Source organism: Panthera uncia, chromosome B4, assembly GCF_023721935.1.
Source record: "Panthera uncia isolate 11264 chromosome B4, Puncia_PCG_1.0, whole genome shotgun sequence".
Taxonomy (NCBI): Eukaryota; Metazoa; Chordata; class Mammalia; order Carnivora; family Felidae; genus Panthera; species Panthera uncia.
The window spans coordinates 12048654-12054478 of record NC_064809.1 but is presented as its reverse complement, the minus strand read 5'-3'; the positions used below and the strand labels follow the sequence as shown (position 1 = coordinate 12054478).

Here is a 5825-nt window from a genome sequence, read left to right as displayed (position 1 = left end):
ATAGATGCCAACAAGGCTGAGCCCACGGGGGTAACCCGCTCGCTTACATTCTTTGTGGCTTTCTCCTTTCCCTCATTCTGCCCACTTCTTGACTTGTGCTTCCCGGGAGGACCTTCCAAATAAACTCCCTTCCCCCAAATCCTCGTCTCGAGATCTGCCTCAGAGGAACCTCAAGTAAGACAGTGATCTTAGGGAAGTTACTCAATCAGTCTGAGCCCCGCTTTCCTCCACGTTAAGGGTATATCTCAGTACCTAGCTCACAAGGCTGTTGGGAGAATTCTAAGAGATGATATTCGTTAAAGTCTGTATGGTGTGTGTAGCAAGTCCTCAACTTGGAGGGGGGCAGCTGGTGCACAGAGAGGGGCCGGCCTTGGACAGAGAGATAGTCCTCCCTCTGAGACGCTGACGGTCAGAGGGGTGGGGTGGAGACTGTGGGAAACCTGGAGGGTTTCTTCTATGGGCCTCTGTTTTCTTTCTTTCTTTTTCTTTCTATTTATTTGAGAGAGAGAGAAAGAGAGAGCAAGCAAGGGAGGGGCAGAGAGAAAGAGGGAGAGAGAGAATCCCAAGCAGGCTCCACACTGCCAGTGCAGAGCCCGACGTGGGGTTTGATCTCCTGAACCACGAGATCATGACCTGAGCAGAAACTAAGAGTCAGACGCTTAACCGACTGAACCACCCAGACGCCCCATCCATTTCCTTCTTGAGCTGCATCTGCTTCTGAGGGCTGAACAGCACAGGACTGACTTTGGGGAGAACAATGAACATTCGGAATAGCATAGAGATTTCTGAGCTGTCGGGAAAGCCCGGTTGGCACCAGAGATCATACATCGGTCACAGCACGACCTCTGAGCTCTGAGTTTTCTCCATGTGGTGAAATGGGTGGCGGGGGGGCGGTGGGGAGACGGTGGATGGAAGGGACGTAAGGCTGGACGTTTGCAGGTAGATATGGTCAAAGAAGGGCGGTGCAGGAGACAAGGTTGGGGAGCTTGTTGAAGGCTCCAGCCTGGATGGAAGGGCAAAGGGCCACTTTGAGAGACTGGTGGCCCCCCTGTGGTGGAAGTGTGGGTGTAAAGAGACGGGAAGGCAACAGGAGATAGGATGTCAGTGCTTAACATCTCCAGGGAGGAGACAGTTTATGGTGCAGACAGAGGAGTGAACGTAAAAGTCATTAGATCTGAGGTACCCATCACCTACCAGGTCTTAGTCATGACTGGAGAGTCCTCCCACCTGCCACCACCCCCCACCCCTCCCCCCACCCAGGACAAATCAGGGGTCACTCTTGAAAGGGCAAGATTCCAACAAGGTAGGGGAGGGACTACCCCGGCAATAGATGGTGGTTAACGCTGGATAGCAAACACCCAAAGTGAGAAAGTCAGGACAGAAGGAAAGTAACGTGACTGGAGCTGCTTTGGAGGTAACAGAATGTGGGAGGAGGAACAGGCAGCCTCCTGTCCCTCTGGGTTTCCGAGAGAAAGCAGAATCCTTTAGGGCAGTGTCCCCCACAGCATCCACAGCACCAGGGGAGCCCATTAAAAGCAAGGATTCTTGGAGCGCCTGGGTGGCTCAGTGGGTTAATAAGCGTCCAACTTTTGATTTCGGCACAGGTCATGATCCCAGGGGTGTGGGATCGAGTCCCATGCTGAGCATGGACCCTGCTTAAGATTCTTTCTCTCCTTCTGCCCCTCCCCCACAAATAAAAACAAACAAACAAACAAATAAATAAAAGCATGGATTCTTAGTACTCCCCCCCCCCCCCCCCCAGCATATATCCTCGACCAGCTGTATTAGTGGCCTGGGGCTGCTGTAACAAAGACCACAAAACTGGGTGGCTCAATACAGAGTACAGAAATTTATTCTCTCACAGTTCTGGAGACCAGAAGTCTGGAATCAAGCTGCTGGCAGGGAATGCTCTCTCTGATGGCTCTAATGAAGGGCCTTCCTTGCTTCTGGGAGTCAGAAGCAATCCTTGGCGTTCGTTGGTTTGAAGCTGTCTCACTCCAATCTCCGTCCCAGTCTTCACATGGCCTTTTTCCAGCGTCTTTGTCCCCAAATCTCCCTTTCCTCATAAATCATTGGGTTAAGGGCCCACCCTAATCTACCACGACCTCATCTTAACTTGATGACATCTGCAAAGACCTTTCCAAATAATGCCACATTCACAGGTACCAGAAGTCAGGACTTCAATACATCTTCTGGGGCGGGGGACACAATGATTAAAGAAAATAACGGTTTGTGACATGTGTTGAACATGGTAAGGCAGACTTTATTCAGGACCACTGCAACAGAATTTTGCAGTGAGGGAGAGAGATTGGGCTCAACTCTGAATATAGCATGGGCAAGAGGGAATTTATAGCCAAGGAGCAGGGTGGGACTCTGTAGGTGGAAAATTAGGAAGAGGAAATAACAGGGGTGGGGGTGGGGGGATTCCGGCTAAACCGACCTAACAGGATTCTTGCTAAAGGCAGGATGATCAGACATCACCTGGGGGATGGGGAACCTGATCAGATATTGGACGGGGGGCACGGATATTGCTAAAACTGGATTTTACAAGGAAGTACACAGCTGAGCCTAGAAAGTTCAGGAGCCTGACTAAAGTTTGGCCGAGCAAAGAATTTTTGTCATAACTCAACCCATCGTGCCAGCTAGATACAATCTTTGGGGGCAGGGCTGGTAAATACGTATTTTTTAAGGGTCCACGGGGTAAAGGAACCTAGGACAACCATCTTTCAGTTGGCATCAGCAGGACCTGAAAACTCAGGGAAGATGGTCCTCTGATGGCTCCGCTGGGGAAGACTCAGACAAAGGCTGGTGGGAGAAAAGCTGGCTGGGGGGAGCACAGAGAACCCTGCATTTAGGACAGAGAAGGAGGGTGGAGAGCCAGTGGATCGTCTGGCCCCAAGGCTGGAGACCGACTCCACACGAATGAAGGCATCCGTAGCTCAGTCAAGAGTCTACCACCTGTGCTCAGAAGAATTTGATTCCAGTTGTTGCGGAGCTGCTGAGAGCTCCAAACCCAGGGGCTGGGGGGGCTGGAGGAGGAAGGAGCAGGTTTTGAGGATGCTGGCCTCCCACAGACTCGGCACGGATCAGCTTCTGGCTCCGCCAGCCATTCCACAAGGAAGCCCCACAGGGCTCTGTCCAAGGTCTCTTTCACTTTCCTCCACAATTCTCCTTCCCGGTTAATCCCACCTCTTTCCGAGGCTAGAAACCCCATTTACATGCTGATGGTCCCACATTTGCATCTCAAACTCAGAGCCCACCCCCACCCCAAGCGCCAGCCCTTGTGCGACCCATTGCATTCAGCCTAGACTATCTGGCAGGTGCCTGAAATTTCACATTTTCAAAGCCAAACTCGCCCCTACACTTGTTTGCCTTCCCATAGTTTCCATTTCAGTTGGCATCACTACCCACCCAGACCCCCCCAAACTAGAAATCTGGGCGTCATCTTATGCTTCTTCCCCCAACCACACACTAAATCACCTCCACTCCTCTCTTTTGTCCACATTCCCGCTGCTTCATTTCAAATACCCTCAACTCCATGCTCGACTACTACAATTACCTGCTAATTAGAGATGTGGCCCCGTTTTCCCCTCCAGGAGTCGGCATCCTCCCAGATGAGGTGCAGCCTTTTCTACAAGCTCAACTTGTAAAAAAAACAAATCTGACAAACTCTGCTGACTACGGCACAAATGCCAAACTCCTCAGCATGACACATGATCTTCATGTAGGGCCCCACTCACCTTGCCCCTAACCCCCCAAATTGTTTTTTCTAGTTGTGACTTTGACTAAAACAAAAAATTAAAAACGCACAAACAATACCCAAACCCCACAACGATTCACAAAATCAATCTTAAAAGGGAGGGGATGCGAGGACTAGAGGTATCTGCATCCTCCGTTCCCGGGTCTGGAGGTCTGGGGTGTGTATACAGGCGTCTTCCCAGGTGATGCAGATGCGGATCCAGGTTTGCCAACCACAGGGCCGTGCCATTCTTAAAAAAAAAAAGAAAAGAAAAGAAAAGAAAAAAATCCAACAATTCACATCAGAGAATCCGGGCTACTATGTTTTTCCCTAACTTCCTGTAGAGGCACACAGAAAAAAAACACCGCGCAGAAAAGCCTGCATCAGCCGGTCGGCTTCGTTGCATCACTTCTGCCTCCTCACCAAGATTGACACCCCGAGGAATTGTCCGGCAGAAATTTTAAGAATGAAAAAGGGCATCTGCAGAGCCCGCAGATCTGACCCGCAACATAAAGCACCTTTCGGTTACCAAAAACATTCCTGCCCCCAAAACCCAGTTAGAAAATGCCGAACCACCCGAGGAAAGTTTCGTCGGCATTCCTCCACACTCCTCGGTTTTGAGGGAAGCCCTAAAAGACGTAGTGTTAGGAAAGCATTTTGCTTTACTTTCATCGGCAGTGCCTCCGAGAGTTGAAAACCCGAAGAAAGCACTTTCGCAAGCTGAAGCTGTCCTATCAGTGTTAATTCAAACACACACAGTATTAGGCTGCCATGTTTACTTGAACATGTGAAGAGCAAACAATGTAACTGAGGAACCTTGAGCTCGGACTCCCTCCCAAGCACGTTGAACATTCAAGAAACTTTGCAGGACGTCTGCACATCCAGTGAGGCTCACGTTAACTCCTGAGCCAGGCTAAGACAATAGAAGGGAGAGACGACACAAGTCACTATGAATCAGACGCGCCGTTTATGTTTTTAAATCTTCCCTCGCAGCAGAGGCGGCTTTTCCTCTGCTCCTACTCTTTTTGAAACTGTTTCCACGGTCATTGTCTCCCAGTTCGAAACGACCGCGGCGCTCGGGGAGCAGGTACAGCGTCCCGCAGGGTGTAGCGCGGTGGAGCCCGGCCAGGTTTTGGAAAACATTCCCGGCCCTTCCGGCGGGTCGAGGAAAAGTAGGTGGCCCGGGCGCCAAAGGCTGCTGCCAATGCAACTCGCAACTTTTGAAATCAATCCTTTTTGCATCATGCAACGGATGCCACCGCTCCTCGGGTTTGCAACCCCCCACCCCTCCCCCGAGACCAATCATTGCCGCGCTCGGGCCTGCACATCGCCCCCGCCCCCTTCCCGGGCCGCACGCAGCCACCGAGACGCTCCGGCCGCGGCCCGCCGCCTCTTAAAGGGCGGTAGCCGGCCCTTAAAGGCCCCTCGCGCGCGGCGCACGGCGGAGCGCGGCGGCCCGGTTCCCGGCAGGGGCCCGCCGAGCCAGGCCGAGCCCCCGCGGCGCCCAGGCGCGGCCCGGGCCCTCCCGCCCTCCGCGTCGCCGCCGCCGGGAGCGGCATTTTTATTCAGGCGACGCTTAAGGGAGCCCGGCCGCGCCCGGTGCATTGTGGGAGCGCCGGAGTCCCGTTTTCGGGAGGAGGAGGAGGGCGCAAAGCGAACCGGTAAGCGCCTGGCTTGGGGAGGGGGGGGCGCGACGCCAGGCTTAAAGGGGAATATTCGTCCGCAGGCCCATGGCGGCCGTGCAGATCCCCCTCCGGGCCGCCCGGGCCCGCCGGGAGCCGCGCACGGCCGGCGCTCTCCAGCGCTGCCTGGAGAGGGGCAGAGCCAGGGCTTGGTGGGGCCGCTTTAAAAAAGAAGCACCGCCCGCGCCGCCGCCGCCGCCGCCGCCGCGCGGAGCCGGGGAAGGAGGGAGGGAGGAGAGGGCGGGGGAGGAGTGGAGGGGGAGGGCGGCGGCGGCGACGCAGGGGTTAATTTTTTCGCCCGCCGACATTTTTGTGCGGCGGCGGCGGCGGCGGCCCGCGCGCGCGGCGGGAGAACCCAGCCCGGTCCCCGGGCGCGGCGCGCGGCGCCTCCGGGGCCCTCCCCG

General features: G+C 54.5%; 1 protein-coding gene across 1 annotated transcript in view; it reads left to right on the top strand.

Annotated features, from left to right (window-relative positions):
- The first annotated feature begins 5117 nt into the window (after positions 1–5117).
- Positions 5118–5825, top strand: part of SEPHS1 (selenophosphate synthetase 1) — a 31638-nt gene continuing 30930 nt past the window's right edge. The window contains exon 1 of the mRNA XM_049624610.1: positions 5118–5400. The gene's annotated coding sequence lies outside the window, so the exon portion shown is untranslated. The remainder of the gene's footprint in view (positions 5401–5825) is intronic.